Genomic DNA, 17658 nt, shown 5'->3' on the forward strand with positions numbered 1-17658 from the left:
TCCACAAACACCACTGCAGTACCCTTAACCATAAAACACGACCCCCTATACTACACAAACACCACTGCACTACCCTAAGCCCTAAAACACGACCCCCATCAGAAGCTCCTACACTACACAAACACAAGTGGGCTACCTTATACCCTAAAACACTACCCTACCACAACACCTTACACTACCCGAGCATCACTGCTGTACCCTAACCCAAAATCATTACCCCATGCATGACACTCTACACTACCCAAACAGCACTGCGCTACCGCAAACCCCAAAACAGTATCCCCAGCACGACCCCATACACTACCCAAACACCACTGCTCTACCATAAACCCTAAAACACTATCCCCAGCACGACCCCATACACTACTCAGACACCCCTGCACTATCCTAAACCCTAAAACACTACCCTCAGCACGATTCCCTACACTACACAAACACCACTGCACTACCCTCGACCCTAAAACACTATCCCCAGCACGACCCCATACACTACTCAGACACCCCTGCACTATCCTAAACCCTAAAACACTACCCTCAGCACGATTCCCTACACTACCAAAATACCACTGCACTACCGTAAACCCTAAATTTACCCCAGCACGGCCCCTTACAATAAACAAACACCACTGCACTACCCTAAACCCTAAATCTACCCCTAGCATGCCCCCCTACACTGCCCAAACACCACTGACCTATCCTAAAACATGACCCCCTACACTCCAGAAACACCACTGCAGTACCCTTAACCATAAAACACGACCCCCTATACTACACAAACACCACTGCACTACCCTAAGCTCTAAAACACGACCCCCATCAGAAGCTCCTACACTACACAAACACAAGTGGGCTACCTTAAACCCTAAAACACTACCCTACCACAACACCTTACACTACCTGAACATCACTGCGGTACCCTAACCCTAAAACATTACCACAAGCACGACACTCTACACTACTCAAACAAAACTGCGCTGCCCTAAACCCTAAAACACTATCCCCAGCACGACCCCATACACTACCCAAACACCACTGCTCTACCATAAACCCTAAAACACTATCCCCAGCACGACCCCATACACAACCCAAACACCACTGCTCTACCATAAAACCTAAAACACTATCTCCAGCACGACCCCATACACTACACAAACACCACTGCACTACCCTAAACCCTAAAACACTACCTTCAGCACAATTCCCTACACTACACAAACACCACTGCAGTACCCTCGACCGTGAAACACAACTCCAGCACAAACTCCCAAACACTACCAAAATACCACTGCACTACCGTAAACCCTAAATTTACCCCCAGCACGACCCCTTACACTAAACAAACTGGCAATCAAATCTTGATTTCTGCCTAAACTCACACCATGAGTCTATGAGCACACAGGAATTGTTGTCAGAGATTTAATTCGTATTGGTTTTATTTTGTTTTTCATTTGTAGGAAAGGGGTACACAGTATTATATTGTTTGAAAAGCTAATAAAAAATATAGTAATATATTTAAATTGCATAAAGGTATTTTTTTTATTTTTTTCAGGTATTGCTGCAGAGCAGTGAAACAAATTTAAGATGCCTATAAAATCAAGAAAGAGGAAAGATCAGAAAAAACATGTATATTTGAAGACAACTGGAGGACCTAAATTAGTTGAAGATGCTCATGTTGCAAAAAAGAAAAAGTCTTCTGGTAAGCACACAAAGGAATTCTTTAAAAATATCTTCAAAAAAAGGAAAAATGTAAAAAATGTCCCCACTAGAAAAACGGTTTCAAGTATAAAACAACAGGACAAAAGTGAGAATTTACTAAATGCTAATGTACAATCAGAAACAATAAAGATTGACTTGAAAAGAAAAACAGCATTTACAGAGATCCGTAGAAAAATGTTTCAGAGAAGAGTGATGTCCAATTTGCTAAAGGATGTGAAAAAATATAAGTAAAAAGCAAAATATTTTAGGAGAAAAAAAGACATTGAAGTCATTGTAGCTAAGGCATTAGAAGTAAAAAGAAAACTATTCATTTTAATTTTGAACAGGATGCGTACATTAGATAAAATGGTCAATGTAATGAAGTCACAAAGCAAAACAAAAAGAGTAGTGAAAAGAAATACCTTTTGTAAAGTGTTTTTAGGAGAATGGATGCATAGTACTGAACCATATTTTAATGAAGAGAGTTATCTTCAAAGTAATAGTTTGCTGCATGCAGTTGACACCAGTGGTCGTGCTTATGAAGTGAAAAATGGTTGTATAATGGAGAAGGAGAAAAAGGTTCAAAGAAATGAGGAAGAAGTGATGGCGGCTGAGGTTATGGGGAGACGTCCTAAAGCCCCAGTGTATACTTGGAATTGTTGTAGTATTTGTACTGTGCGACAAGAATCTATTGATAAATTACGTGAGTTTCTAAGAGAATATAGTAAAAAAAGTGTAAAACAGAAGATTAAGGTGCTACAAAGACTAGATCCATGCAGTAAGAGAGAATACTGGTTTGCAAGGACATTCTCTGGCTTGTCTTTCTAGGAAAGTTTGTCAAAGTGTTTTTCACCATTTTAGGATGCTGGCAGTACATCATACTGAATAAGAAAATTTGTGAGAAGATTGTATTCTGCTAAAAGTCCAGCACTAAAATTAAATGAGTTAAATAGGGCTCTGTTCCGTGGAACTGTAGCAGATGTTGAGAAGGTTACTGATGAAATTCAGTTTTGTTACTTTGGTCCGGAACAAGAAAGTGCAGGTAATGACACAGTTATTGAGGAAAATGTGGAAGAGAATGTAGAACCCTCAGTAAGTAAGAAAGTAAGAAATTTGAAGATCAAATGACAAAATTTGCTATCATCTCTAATGAAAGACCAAATATTACTTGTATTTGTTGCCGGAGAAGCCATTATAAAATTCAAACAAGGAATGTTGATCTCTACAAAAAAAGTGAAGAAGAAGATAATTATAAGTGGAAGGATTTTGCAACATATATATTTCTGGAAAATTGTTTTGAATTGGGAGAAGAGCAGCGTATTTCTAAATACTGTTATAACAAGTTAGAAGAAAATAGAATGCCAGCGAGAGCTATACATAATAATTTAGAATTGGTTGCTATTCCTGCTGAACTTTCTGATTTAAATACATATGAGTCTATACTCATTCAATGTGTTCATCCATTCCAGGCTATAGTGCGTATGGAGCCCAAAACTGGTAAATTACCTCCTTCAGATTTACAAAGAGGCTTAAAAGGAAGAGTTGTCTATTTGCCATTGGATTTGAAAAAAAATATGGAAACTATTGATGCAGATACTTTGGAAACTGAACCATTAGTTATACTGTTCAAGTTCAAGTTCAAATATCTTTATTCGATTGTATTTATTACAATCATAAAAGTTCATTTCACAAACATACAATCATAAACATATTTCATAGATAAACAGTTAAAAACAAACCGTCCAAATCATTTGTGAGACAACACAGTTATGAGACAAAATAAGTTACAGAATTATTATAAAACCAGAGCAGCAGACAGAATAAACAGGTTAAGAATATAAATAAGTGTACAGGATTAAAATGATTAAAAAGTACAGTAATAATAGCAGCATAATTAACCCTCCATACTTTTCCTGAAGATAATTGCTAGTTTCAGAAAACTGCATATAAATAAAGTGCAGTCGCAGTTCAGGAGTTGAAGGTAATAAAGAGCTGGTTTAATCTGTGTAAAGTTTAAATCTTTTAGACAAGGCTTTAAATATAACTTCCGCGGTGTTGTATAATAAGGACAAATAAATAAAAAGTGCTCCAAATCTTGCGGAGACTTCCCGTCGCAGCCGCAAGCAGGTAGCACTTGACCTCGATGGGCCCCTCTCGGTATTGCCAACAGGAGGTGAAATAAGTCGAAACGGAACCGTGTCAGTAAATAACGTTCATAGCCGGACATGGGCCATGATAGATATGGTTCCATACATAGACATGTTTTAAGTAGGGCATGTTTCCTAACACTGTCTTTCAACAGTTCACCCTCCTCCCGGGCAAGATACCTAGTAGACATGAATGTTTTTTTCACAAAAATAACATCAGCTTTAGTTATGGAATTCGGGGATGAGAACAAGTCTGGCCGTCCCATCTCAGTGAGACGGTCGTTAATATACCTCAGCCATGGGACCTTGAACCTGCCATCCCAAGTTAAGGCATCTTTTAATATAGCATGAGTAAGGGGTATGTCGTTGTTTAGCCAGGAGTTCAACCAACATAATAGGGGATTTGCTGCTAATCTATCACTGAGAAAAGGTACACCTAACTCCTCGTGAACCGAGAAGTTTCCGGCTCCCCTTGGCAGCCTCAAAACCTTCTTTAAAAAATTATTTTCTGCGACCTCCAGGGCTCGCGTCTGGCTGTAGCCCCAGAGCTCACTACCATAACAGGCAGTGGCAACGCTCTTGGCTTGATATAGTTTAAGCAAAGCAGCCACCGGGCTATTGCCCATTTTTCTAGCAAAGCCAAGTATGGCTGCATTGACGCGTGTTACCTCGCCCTTCTTTTTGACAACAGCTGGGCCCCAGGTTAGTTGATCATCAAGGAGGACCCCGAGATATGAGAAGGTTTTGGAGTATGGAATTTTTTCCCCATTTATGATGAAGGAGTTAGGTTTTCGCGACCCATGGCCTATTTTCATGACATAAGACTTTGAGTTATTAATGCTTAAGTCTCGAGACTTCATAAAATCATAGAATGAGTTTAGAAGTAACTGAAGACCGATTGCTGTCCTTGAAATAAGGACAGCATCATCCGCGTAGAGCAGAACTGGAACGCCTTTTCGGACGACATAGGGATAATCCGCACCTGTTCTTATCAGGTAATCCTCCAGCTCATTTATGTACAGGTTAAACAAAAATGGTGCTAGGATACACCCTTGGCGGACTCCACGATTAATTCTAATGTCGCCTGTCACTTTCAAGTCTTGAGTGTAACGAACATTAGCTCTTGTATCTGAATGCAAGTCAGCCAGTACATGAATTAGATTCTGCTCGACGCCCATCCTTTATAATAATACAAAAAGAGTACAAAGTTCCTCTGGTCAGAAAAAAATGTAAAAAGGTGAGGAAGGTAATAGTATCAGTGGGACTGTCATGTGTCACGGAAGGGGGAAACCCTTAGTTGGAACTAGGGCTCTCACACACCCAGCAAGCTAGGTGTCATGCTTCATCATTTGAGCCTGCCCCTCGTCAGGTCGGCGCTGCAATTCCTGACGGGCTCCCAATAATGGGGCTCTTTAGCGGGGATCTTCTGTTCCTGCCGAAGGGTGCTGTGGGGGTAAGGGGCCCTAGAATGTGTAGACGTGGTGAAAGGATAAAATAGAAACTGTTTGTCCACGGAAAAATATATTTATTAAAGTGGTAAACAGCCTAGTTAAAATAAGTGAAAAATGAGGTGGGTATAGCTACTAGTGGTTATGTCGCTAGTTATGTATGCCCTACGCTCAGGAAGATCAACATGTTTCTTGCCTAGATAGCCAGTAATTGGTCACGGCAATTCATCAGGATCAAAAATGAACTATCTACAACGAAAGTATGTGGATACTACATACCTAAGAGGTGCTCAGAAGTAACCTAAAAAAATGGAAAACAGAAAAGAACACATGACAGAATACCACATGATAAATTATACACGCACAACAGAGTGAACTGCGATCATCAAGAGACTACTGGGGACATGCTCCCAAGTGGATAATGAAAGGTCACTTGTGACAAGGCAAAACCAAAGACAGGACTATGGACGGAGACAAAGGGGGAGGTGAAAAACTCACCTATTGTACTAGCAAGGCAATCTTGCAGCAGTCTCCGGCGGGTAAAAAGGACTCCAACGTGGGTCCTGAGATAGAAACCGGGAAGGGAGATATTAAAACCCTGAAAACTCAAGACCCGTGCATGGCGTAGTCATCCCGTGAATCCAGAGGGGTGAGTAAAGTTCCGGCAGGTACAGGCAGCCTAAAATCTCATAATGGACTCCCATGGGCGGTGTGGTGTGCAGCCGTGGTGGCCCTCATACACAGGGGCTCCGGCGTGTCAACGCACAAATGGTTAGAGGGGTGAATATCCATAATGTAATGGAAACCTCGTAGACATCGCGGGAACCGCCGTAGCCCCTGGTAGCGGATGGGTCAGTACAGGACGGTGGCGCTCATGGTGTCATTGCAGTTAAAGAGGCGCCAAAAGACCCCTCCGTATACAAAAACTCACCTTGGAAAAAAATGTGGATGTCGGGGAAGTGAAAAGCACGTTCCACTCACCTGCGTCGGTAGACGCTCGTGCTCAAAGACCTACCCCTGCCACCGGACCTGGGATGGGTACCGGAGTGAGCAAGTGTGAGCCAGATAAGGACCCCGGAAGACGCCAGCGGCGTCACGTGACCCCGGGTGCCCCAACCCCATTGGTGGAGAAATTAACTTCAGTGTGGCCATATTGGAACGGGCAGGGAATCAGCCTATCGATATCCGGTTTAAACCCGTGACCGCGGGAAGTAGTTCCCCATAGGTTGAGATTTATAAGGAACGGGTAGCCATGATCGAACAGGGTAACGAAGTGAGAGGTATGCAGGAAGTAGTGAATAAAGCCAACACCCCAAAAAGGATTCGGGATGGAGACTGGGTTGTAAGGAGCAGTCGCGAGGGCCATGTTACAGTATCAAGGTAACATTGGACCTATGGGAATATAGCCCGTGAGTGGAAATAAAGAATCAAAACGGTAATAATCCGCTAAGAAAAACAGGCAAACAACGAGGAAAGGGAGGGTAACAAATTAAAATAAATAAAATACAGTTGTTATATCTATGCAATACAGCTGGAACGTAATACCAGAGAAATCTAAATGGCATCTGGTCTACTATTAAGGGATGTACCAATGTCCTCAAAGCCAAGAGGGAGTGGTCAGGGGCAAAGGTCCCAAGACCTATCTGAACGATCGTGTGGGATGTAAAACACAAATAGTTATGGAGGTGGCTCAAGCCCTAACAAGGAGAATACTCAACCAATGAGTGCAGACCATGGGATGTCATCATTTAAACCAGTCAAATGTGAAGATAACCTAAGGACCCATCTTTGTTCTAGTTTGAACAATGCATTCTGAGAGATCTGAGGATGTGCTTCTAAGACCACCCACCTGATAGTGTCAGTCTGATGTTGCATTTCTTTGAAATGAGTGTACAGTTTAGTAGTCACTCTCTGACATCGTATGTTGCTCTTGTGTTCCGTTATCCTAGTCTTGACCATGCGGGTAGTCATGCCTATGTAAATCAACTCGCAGGGACATCTAATCATATAGATGCAGTTTTTTGTGTTGCAATTGGTATGTTTGTTCAATGTCCAGTGGAAATCATTCTTAAAAGTGATGTCCTTACAGGTGATGGTCAATTTGCACACTACACAGGAGCCACAAGGGAAATGGCCCCTGACTGGTGGTAACTCCCATATTGTCCTTTGTGAACCGATGGTGTTCAATCTAGGTCTAGTGTGAACCAATAGGTCTTTGATGTTCTGTGTGCGTTTGTAGGCAAATCTAGGTTTGGGTATGTTGAGATTACCCGTGTCTAAAATCCCCCAGTTACTCAAGATGATCTTTCTAATCCTAGTTGAATCAGATGTGAAGGAAGTGACACAGGTCAAGATGTCAGTTTCAGGTTTGGTGTGTGTTTCTAGTAGTGTCTCACGTGGGTTGTTCTTAGCCCTTTTCATAGAGTTGTGGACACACCTAGTGGGATAGTCCCTGGCCATCAGGTTAGTCGATAGTATTTTAGCTTCTGTGTTGTAGTCCGATACCCTAGTGCAATTGCGTCTAATGCATAGGAATTGCCCGAAGGGCAAGTTATCCCTCAATGTTTTGGGATGGTGGCTGTCATAACGTAGTAGACTATTGCGGTCAGTGGGTTTTTTGTACAGTGTGGTGGTGAGGGTGCCATTGAGTAGTGTGATATTCAAGTCCAAAAACGGTACTGAGTGCTCTGATATAGTGTGAGAGAATCTGAGGAACTCATTTTGCTCATTAATCCATTGTATGAAATTCACACAATCAGTGTGTGTACCGTGCCAAAAAACGAGTACATCGTCTATAAATCGTTTCCAAAGGGAGATGTTGTCATAGAACGGATTTGAAGTACTCAAGATCACATTTTTCTCAAAATCTGCCATGTAAAGACACGCTACACTGGGAGCAAAGGTACTACCCATAGATGTGCCTTGGCTCTGATGGTACAGTTGTCTATTGAATTCAAAAAAAATTTCAGTTAAAGCCAAGGTAGCACAATCAACAATAAATGTGACTGGTGTAGGTGATGACCAATCGAGTGCCCGTAGTGTTGACTCAATAACTGCCAAAGTAGCCCTCTGAGGGATGTTTGTGTAGAGGGCCTCCACGTCTAAGGTCACAAGATAGCCCATCCTTAGCATAATGTCCCATAGTTTGCCTCTATCCACACAGTCAAAAGCGGACGATAGGTCCATAAAAGCCATATGAATGGTTCCCTGCCTGGCCAAGGTGTATTTGCCTACAATCAAATATAAGTTCAGACATTGAGTTATTGTTGAATGGCCAGGTCTGAAACCATATTGTATTGAGGATATAACATTATTCTCAGACGCCCATGTTATTAGCCTGTTCAAAATTACTCCTCCTACCACTTTTGCTACAGAATTGATTAGAGATATTGGCCTGTAGCATAGCGGGCTGCTACGGTCGCCCTTTTTGAACACAGGAACTATGGTTGATTGCCCCCAAGACTTTGGGCAGCCAAAAATTGCAGCTGCGTTTATCACCTTTGTGAGAACAGGGGCCCATAACGAGATACGAGATTTAAAAAGATCCGGAGGCAAGCCATCCAGGCCTGGTGCCTTATTACCAGTTAACCCGTGGATAGCCTTTTCTATTTCATTGACTAAAACACATAGAGAATTCTCATTTGGTATTAAAAAGTCACATGCTGTCTGTTGTTCATCACTCTTAAAAATTACACTGAAATGGGTAACCCAATCTACCTCTGAAATATTAGTACCTAATGCAGTATCACTCGGGTTGTCAAACAAAGGTTTGTTGACAATATCCCAAAATTTGCTGCTATTACCCAGAACTGAGGGATCAAGCAAAGACTCCCAGGTGTCAGCTTTTATTTCCTTTTTCCGTTTATCAAGAGTTTTTTTATATATCAAACGGAGATTTTTGATGTGGCCTGGGTCTCTGGGTTTAGTTTTTAACGCCTTTCTTAGATTTCTACTTGCCAAGGAGCATGTATGATCAAACCATTTGGGATTGTTTTTAACTCGCCCCTTCACTGGAACTAATAACATCGACCCTACTGTTGTCACTATACCTTCGAAAATAGCTAAAATTTGCTCTGGGGACGTACATGTTGATACACAATCCCATTTCAGGCGACGTTTACCATTTATACATTATAGAGTTCCCGCATCTTCACAGTGTTTTCGCTGTATAAATACACCCCCATTCAATTTAATAGTGAGGGGGTTGTGATCACTGTAGATGTTTGTTTGAATGGTAAAACAAGAGGCCTGATTGACAAGGTCGGCAGATAATAGTATATGATCTATAAAGGATCCAAGACCTGAGCCTTTAAATGTTGGAACATCATAGACTTTGGTCTCAGGGACCAGTGACATAGCTACAAACAAATTATTTTCATTTAGCAAATCGTTTAAATGTGAGCCATGCCTAGTATGATGAAAGTGGAATCCATCCATGCTGTTACACCCCAGAGATCCCATAGGAGTGTCTCGAGGGTTACCGCAAGGATGTACATTAAAATCTCCTACAATCAATACATTACATGGCCATGGCAATGTGCCTGATCCTTCTTTCAACAGTTCATTCAGTGACAGTATATTACACTCCCCTTGGCTAGTTATAGCATTGTAAAAGTTAACTAGAGTTAGAGCATGTTTGCCTCTCTTCAGTACAAGCATTTGAATGTTACCGTTTACAATTTTTTGGCTAATTATGTCACAAGAAAGAGCCAAATTAACAAAGATAGCAAGACCCCCCTTTGCTCTGCCACTAACTGAGGGGGCTGCTGGCCTGAGGAAGCTTTGATATCCTTCGATGAAGGCATTATTTCCTTCCATCCATGTCTCTTGGAGGCATATAATTGCATATTTTTTAACAAAAGCAAGCCAGGCAGAATCATGTATTTTGTCAGCCAGGCCTGCTACGTTCCAAGAGACTAGACTCACGTTACAAACATCACCGTTCTCTATATCGATTGCAACCTCGGTGATGGTGGGGTCTAATATCCTGTTTGGTTGTTCAATATTTATAACTCCCACGGTTTCTACTGTAGGAGGTTTTGAGTCTGCATGGGTTGGTTGAAAGTTAAAAGCTTCAGGCTGATAATGCAGTGTACTAGTGTGCTCATAACCAACTAGTTCAGAGCTGGCTATAAGAAAGTCTGTGACTGGCTCTATAAGGTTATTACTAACTGGTTCAGTAAATAGGAGGGGAGAGTTATCAGCATGGACAGAATTACTTGACTTAGAGTCGGTGGACGTAGCTGTGGCTGATATGTCATACAGTCAATCGACCCCCTCCAAGCCATTTTGCTCATAAAAAACATCGAACCTGTTTGAGGTAGGTACATTATAATAAGTATTGGGGTATGTTAATCGAGGTTGATTACGATAATGGTATAATCCGTTTGAGTCCTCCCATCTCTCGTAATAGGTTGCAGGGTGGTTAACTTTACTAGGAGCACCTAATGTATCACTTCTAAGGTGACTTTGATCTCTTAAGATATAACGATCGTGGTTCCTTGATGTTGCACCGTTATAGTTTGGGTTACGGATAGCGTAATTTGCCTCGTCCTCAGTAATAGGATATGAGGAGCTATAATTTCTTGAGGGGTAAAAATAACTTAGATCCTTAGTACGAATTAAACTGTGGATCAGATCGTCCTTCCAACTAGTAATATGCCTTACTGCGCGGTTGTCATCAAAGGTAACAACAATGCAGTCACCCTCAGTTGATTTGAATCTATGGCCCACCCAGTCGACCCTCCTGACGTTTGTAATTTTGCCACTAATGTGGCGAGGGATCGGTCTATGGGCGGTTAACCAGTGACTTACTTTATTTTTCAGATCCCCATATCTCTCCACCTTACCCATTTCTAGTTTCGGTACACCTATCATCATTATGGTGTAAAGTTGGGATTCAGGGGGGAGGTTAATATGAATGGGTTTCTTGTTTTGTTGGGGCTGCGTATATTTTTCCGCTGGTTGTGTATTGGAGGCTAGTGATACCATTGGTGTAGGCCTATCAGGCTCAGCCTGAACATCAGGTGGGGCAGGAGATATACCTTCCGTGGCCCATTCGCTCTCGTCACTACTAACTGGGGGGCCCGGCAGGATGATGGGCAAAGTCGAGGAAGTTATTACATTTTTGCATACACTTGTATGTTGTTTTGAATTAATCTGATCATTAGCTTTCGATAGAGTGGGAAATTTTGAATTGTGACCCACGGTTTCTAAGTTATCTGTCTGGGTAAAGGTATTAGTAGATTTGGGCATACTATTAAAATCCTTATTTTGTAATTTTTCAAGTTTCATTAGGGTTTGTTCTATTCTAATAATTTTCTCACTTATAGGCTGGAAAAGGGATCTGATCAACTGTTCCAGATCTGTCAGATATAGTTGATCTGTTAAACACACCTTTTCAGTCTGTATTGTCTCATTTATAAAAACTTTATTATTCTTTGGCAGATTTTCGTTGAGCAATGATGCAGCTTGCTCTGTGGATGTTGTAATCATATTAGAAGTACTGGTTATCGGTTTAGCCAATCTGAAGTTTAGCCATACGTCTTTTGCAGAGGGTTTATGGTTGTCTATTGGTTTATACGTCTTCCTCACAATAGATTTTGTTTTTTTTTTCTTTCCGTGACGCCGTTTCTTCATTTTTGGAGAGGGTGATTTATCAGCTTCTAAAGTGTTAATTAAAGGGGAACTTTCTGCAAGTACTACCACTGGGGAGTTCAGTGACATGTTTCCTGAATGTAATGAACATGGATTAACCCCACCATTTGAAACAAATAGGGGACTTCCTTCAATGCTAATTGGTGGAATAAGTGAGGCTGAAGACATATTATTTCTACAGCTTTTACCGCTAGGCAACCCCGAAAAGGATTGCAGCAGAAGTGAATCCTCTGCATTGGTAATGGACTCCACAGTGTTATTCTGCACAGTAGTATGCATTGAGAGGTTTGGGAAACACAAGTTTGGGGTCATTGAGAGACGTCTCTCCGTGTTTTGGATTGCGTCAGCAACCACACCAATAGTTTTTTGTAACATTAGGTCTATGGCTGTGAGAGATGGTAGTGGTGTTACTGGATCAGGCTTATTTCTGGTAGTGGATCTAGTCGCCACTGTGGTCTTTCTAACCTTCGTCATTATATACTAGTTACCCAGCTCAATAGCGATACAATTCAATACCAATACCGAATTGGAACTAGTTAGAACATACAGACCACCAAGCTACCATTTGACCTACAAATGTGACAATGATATCACCTCAATGCTTTGTCCCGTCCTAATAATAGCTGTTAGGGGGATGGCCCGTTCCATCTCCTTCAGTCCCCTGAGGGCCACAGAGGGCCCGCCCTTTGCCCGGGCTTAGCCCGGCGCTAGCCCGCGCGCGTCCCGCGACGCGGGAGATGCTCAGAGTTTTATGGCGCCTCCGGGCGCGTAATTTCCAACACCTGACCCGCTCTCAGGAGCTATGACTTCTGGGGGCTGTAGTTTCCCTGGGCGCGGCGGCGGCCACGTAGTCAGCAGCGCGGCGGCAGCAATAGGGGAAGATGAAACAGCAACAGCCGGAATAGCAGGTAGGTTTGTGTTTGTGTGCAGGGGTCCCGGTACTCCTTGACACTGCTAGGCAAGTATTAGTTATACTGGTTAATGGTGTACCTACAAAGAATAAGAAGATTTGGCAGGAGCTGGTAGATGTACGGAAAGTACAAAGAGCAAATTTATATTTGAATAATAAATGGTATGAATCAATTTATATAGAGGAACATGAAGAAGATTTACTAGGAGACACAGAAACACCAACTGGGCAAATTGAAAAAGTGGACAAATCAAAAAAAGAAGAAATTTATGAACATTTTAGCATACATCCTCTTCATTCAAAAGAAGTTATGGCTAACACTATTGATCTGTTTCAGATGAAAAAAGCCAAAGGAACTCCCGTGAGTGTATGGGAGGAGAGCTTGGAAGCTCGATGTTTTCCCCAGATGTTTCCTACAGGAGAAGGTGGACGATACGATGAACGCCCAGTACAGATTCCTGCTTCTGAGTATCGGACTTCAAGATTATATGCAGAAGATCCAAGATTTCGTCAAAGTATTCCTTATTTGTTCCATCTGTTATTTGAAAGCGACTTGTCTGCACTATCTTATGCAGTAAATCACATTTTAAAAAGTGGAGTACATCTACATAATGTGTCTGCTAAGGATTTCATGAACAAAGTGCAGCAGCGAGATGATCATTTGGAATCACAATTGATCAATCTGATGGCTTGTCAGTGTGGGACAAATGCATATTGGTACCGACGCCATGGAGAATTGAAATGTATGTTACGGAATTTAGGAACTCCTACGTGGTTCCTTACCCTAAGCTGTGCAGAGTACGCTTGGGATGATTTACTGGATTTTCTTCGAGAGGCCAATTCCAACATTAAAAACATCGAATACAAGACAGCAGGAGAACTGTGCTCATTGGATCTGGTTAATGTTTGCAGATATTTCAATCATAGATTTGAGGCTATGATGTCCTTTATCTGCAATAAAAAAAATCCACCTCTTGGAGAAGTTGTGGATTTCTTTTGGAGAAAAGAGTACCAAGCAAGAGGTGCTCCTCATATTCATATGCTGTTGTGGATCAAGGATGCCCCAAAATTTGGAACAGATGCTGATGAAGCAGTTTTATCTTTCATTGAAAAATACGCAACATGTGCTATACCTAAAAGCACAGAAGAGAAAAAGTTAAAAGAGCAAGTTTTACGTTTCCAAAATCATCGGTTTGGAAAATACTGTCGGCAGAAGTACAAGAGCAAAGATAAATTCTACACAAAATGTCGATTTGGATTTCCACGACCTGTTCTTTCAAAAGGAAGAGTAAACAGTTTTATGTCAGCTGTGCGACATACCATTACAAGAAAATCTCCAAAAAATACGTACAACCTAAGAAGAAAAGAAGAGTCAAAATATATAAATGACTACAACCCAGTCATTTTATCCATGTGGAATGCTAATATGGATATTCAATATGTGGCTGACAATTCGATTGCTGTTGCTCGGTATGTCACATCGTACATCACTAAATCTGAGAAAACGGAATTGAAGGAAATGTGGGAAGAGATTTCTCACAAGAAGAATGTCAGTAAGAAGCTATACAGTTTCAGTTTAAAGATGTTATCGCATCGAGAAATTGGATCGTATGAATGCTCAGATAGGATATCATCTGCAAGTCTTTACTCGAAATCCAGAAGAATAATTTGGGTAAGTTTAGGCCTTGCAACAATGCGAAATCGGGTACTGAAATCTGTTGGAGAAATTGAATATTTGGCCGAGAACGACCCGGAAAGTACAGATATTTTGAAAACAAATATGTTGGACACGTATTACCCAAAAAGAAGTCGTCATCTGGAGAACATGTGTCTCTATGAAGTGCTGCAGAACTACATTTTTTCACGGAAAGCCACAGAAGACATCAACACTGTAAAATATAAAGTCATTGGTGAGGAAGGATGTTTGGTGAAGCAAACAAAAGGAAGTTTGATTAATCATAGGAAGCTGAGTTGCGACACTGCTGAGAAAAAGGAATGTTACTACTTGGCACTTTTACAGCTGTTTAAACCATGGCGTACAGAGGACGAACTACTTGGAGAATTTGCAAGCTATGAAGATTCATTTAATGCATGTAAAGATACAATTGAATGCTGTACTTTCACAAATTACGTGCAAATGTTAAATGAAGAAATTGAACAGGAAGCTACAATTGCAGCTGAAGTAGCTAGAGACAGTTCTCAAGACAGCCAAAGTTCAGGAACGCTCAGTCAAGATCCCCTAGGACAACCAATCGTAGAAAATGAAGCTGCAATAGCCATGACTGAAGTGGAAATGGCTATGAATCAAGCTCAGGAAGATTTAATAGACTTACCAAATTTGGAACAACAACTGAATGAAGAACAACAACACATTTATGAAGAAGTCAGGAAAAACATTGATCACGGATTACTACATGAAAATAAAGAGTGCACATGCACATCATTTGAACCAATCAGGATGTATGTGAGTGGACAAGCTGGAACTGGGAAAAGTTTCTTAATTAAAGTCATCAGAAGCTACCTACAGCAAAAAACAGATTCAACTTTGTCTTGTGTTGTAACTGCTCCAACTGGGTTAGCAGCATATAACATAAAAGGAATTACCTTACATCACTTGCTAATGTTACCAGTGGAGCATGAGAACAAAATAGAATATCACAAGCTTACTGGAGAAGCATGCTTCGAAGTTCCAAGTGTGTTGAAGAAGATGCAAGTTCTTATTATTGATGAGGTAAGCATGGTATCAAACTTAATGCTTGCCTTTGTGCATTTAAGAATGCAGCAAATTCTAAGGAGAGACTATGATGTGGTATTTGGTGGAAAACATGTCATAGTTTTTGGGGATCTTCTACAGCTCACTCCAGTTAAAGGACAACCAGTGTTTAATACTGTGAGACATGAAGACACGAGGAAGTCATTAGGAAGCATTGGTAATACGAATATTTGGTCGTTCTTTGAGTACAAAGAACTTACTACCAATATGAGGCAAGCGAACAATGAAGACTATGCAAGTATTCTGAAAGATATCAGAATTGGACTACTCACAGAAGTTGGCAGAAAAGCATTAGAGAGTCGGTTGCTACATAATTTATTTCCAAAGGAAGAAATAGTTGCAGAGAAAATATACAAGAACATTGCAGAAAATAATACTGTAATCTGCTTAATGCCAACACTACGTGAATGCTCGATATTCAATGAGGAACTTTTGAAATTAGAAAAGAAAGAGATTAAGAAAATGGAAGCAGTGGACAAAATTCAGCATGAAGGAATTACTATTACATTAACAGGCGAACTGAAAAATAAATTGGATTCTCTAGAGAAGGACATTTCGAAAACAGCTGGATTAGAAAAAAATCTATATCTTTGCATGAACTGTCGAGTTTTTTTAAGGAGAAATTTGGATGTTGAAAAAGGTTTAGTGAATGGAGCTATGGGTAAAGTAGTGGGTTTTGTGAAGTACCAGAAAAAAGATGGGATTGAATATTTAAAAATAAAATTTGATCAGATTGAAGAGGTTAAAGAGATTAGTCGTTGTTCAGTCCGTTTTTTGCTTGTGAAAGACTTATATGTACGTAGGAAGCAGTTCCCGTTTTCTCTAGCATATGCTGTAACAATTCACAAGTCTCAAGGATTAACTGTAGATAGTGCTTTTGTAAATATTGGTTCTACTGTGTTCAAAGAAGGTATGGCATATGTTGCTTTGTCGCTAGTAAAAACATTATCTGGTTTATTCATGATAGACTTTGATGACTCAAAAGTTAGTGCAGATACAAATTGTGTAAAGGAATATAATAGATTGAGAAGAACCTATGCTCCTCATTTAGATCAGTATCCTGTGTTGGAAAAACGTGCTGTTTCTCGGAAAAGGAGATTTCATAATATCTGTAACGAGGATGTAGAGATGAGAAAACAAAAAGAGAGTCATGTGGTTGCAAGCAAAAAGAAAAAGGACAATGTTGAAGAGGTTGTTGGTTGTCATTTTGAAAATAGCTCTGGTGTCAACTGCTACGCTAATGTAGTACTGAATGTTGTGTTTTATCTTGAAAGTTTGCAAGAGCAGATAATAGTAAATCAAGAAAAAAGATTCTGTTCTGTGCTGAGTCTCTTTTATGAGAAGCTAAGTATTGATAAAACAAAAATAGAAAGTGCTACTGAAATTAGAAAACTTTTAGATGTATGTTCAGGACGTACACAGTTTACTCAAAATGTCCAGCAAGATGCACAGGAATTCTTGATGTATGTCCTTATGGTACTGGAAGAGGAAGGCATAGATGTTGAGAATATGTTCGGTCTCTCTTATAAATGGGAACATACTTGTGAAAACTGTTTCTACACATGCAGGTCTAATGTTGATTCAGAAAGGTTTATCTATTTAACAATGCCAGAGAGTAAATCAGTGACTTTTAGTAAATTAGTTAAAGATGCCAATCATAGCATGGAATGCTGTGAATGTAAATCTGACATGTTTTCAACGTTACTTTTAAAGAAATATGGACAGTATGTAATTTTAATGATGCAACGTTGTAGAGCTGATGGTTCAAAATTGAATACTTTAATAAAGAAGTTTATAGGACAGCAATTATCAATTTCTGGAAAAACTTTTGTTACAGTTGCAATAATTTTCCATGATGGACCTACTGTAACTTCTGGACATTACACAGTTTATCTTAAATGTGAAAAAGGCTGGACACTGTGTAATGATTCTCAATTGGTTTTTACGGAGCGTTTGCCTTTAGATTTAGCAAATTCCTATTTAATTTTTCTGAAACCAAAATTTTAGATAGAAATTGCGACATCTGTA

At 40.4% G+C, this 17658-nt stretch overlaps 2 protein-coding genes across 10 annotated transcripts in view; one reads left to right on the forward strand and one right to left on the reverse strand.

Moving 5' to 3' along the window:
* Window positions 1–17658, forward strand: part of LOC146863756 (uncharacterized) — a 458228-nt gene that overhangs the window by 202338 nt on the left and 238232 nt on the right. The window contains exon 9 of one of the 3 annotated variants that reach the window (XR_014969104.1): window positions 1550–1696. The exons of 1 other annotated variant lie outside the window; for it this stretch is intronic. The gene's annotated coding sequence lies outside the window, so the exon portion shown is untranslated. Of the gene's footprint in view, window positions 1–1549; window positions 5071–17658 lie in introns of those variants that run through there. One more of the 3 variants, XM_085627926.1, reaches the window with a different exon arrangement.
* Window positions 1–17658, reverse strand: part of LOC146863757 (uncharacterized) — a 240416-nt gene that overhangs the window by 94931 nt on the left and 127827 nt on the right. For 2 of the 7 annotated variants that reach the window (XM_085627911.1, XM_085627913.1), the window contains exon 3: window positions 5570–5591. The exons of the other annotated variants lie outside the window; for them this stretch is intronic. The gene's annotated coding sequence lies outside the window, so the exon portion shown is untranslated. The remainder of the gene's footprint in view (window positions 1–5569; window positions 5592–17658) is intronic. 7 annotated transcript variants of the gene reach the window in all.

This window comes from Triturus cristatus, chromosome 2_1, assembly GCF_964204655.1.
Source record: "Triturus cristatus chromosome 2_1, aTriCri1.1, whole genome shotgun sequence".
Classification (NCBI taxonomy): domain Eukaryota; kingdom Metazoa; phylum Chordata; class Amphibia; order Caudata; family Salamandridae; genus Triturus; species Triturus cristatus.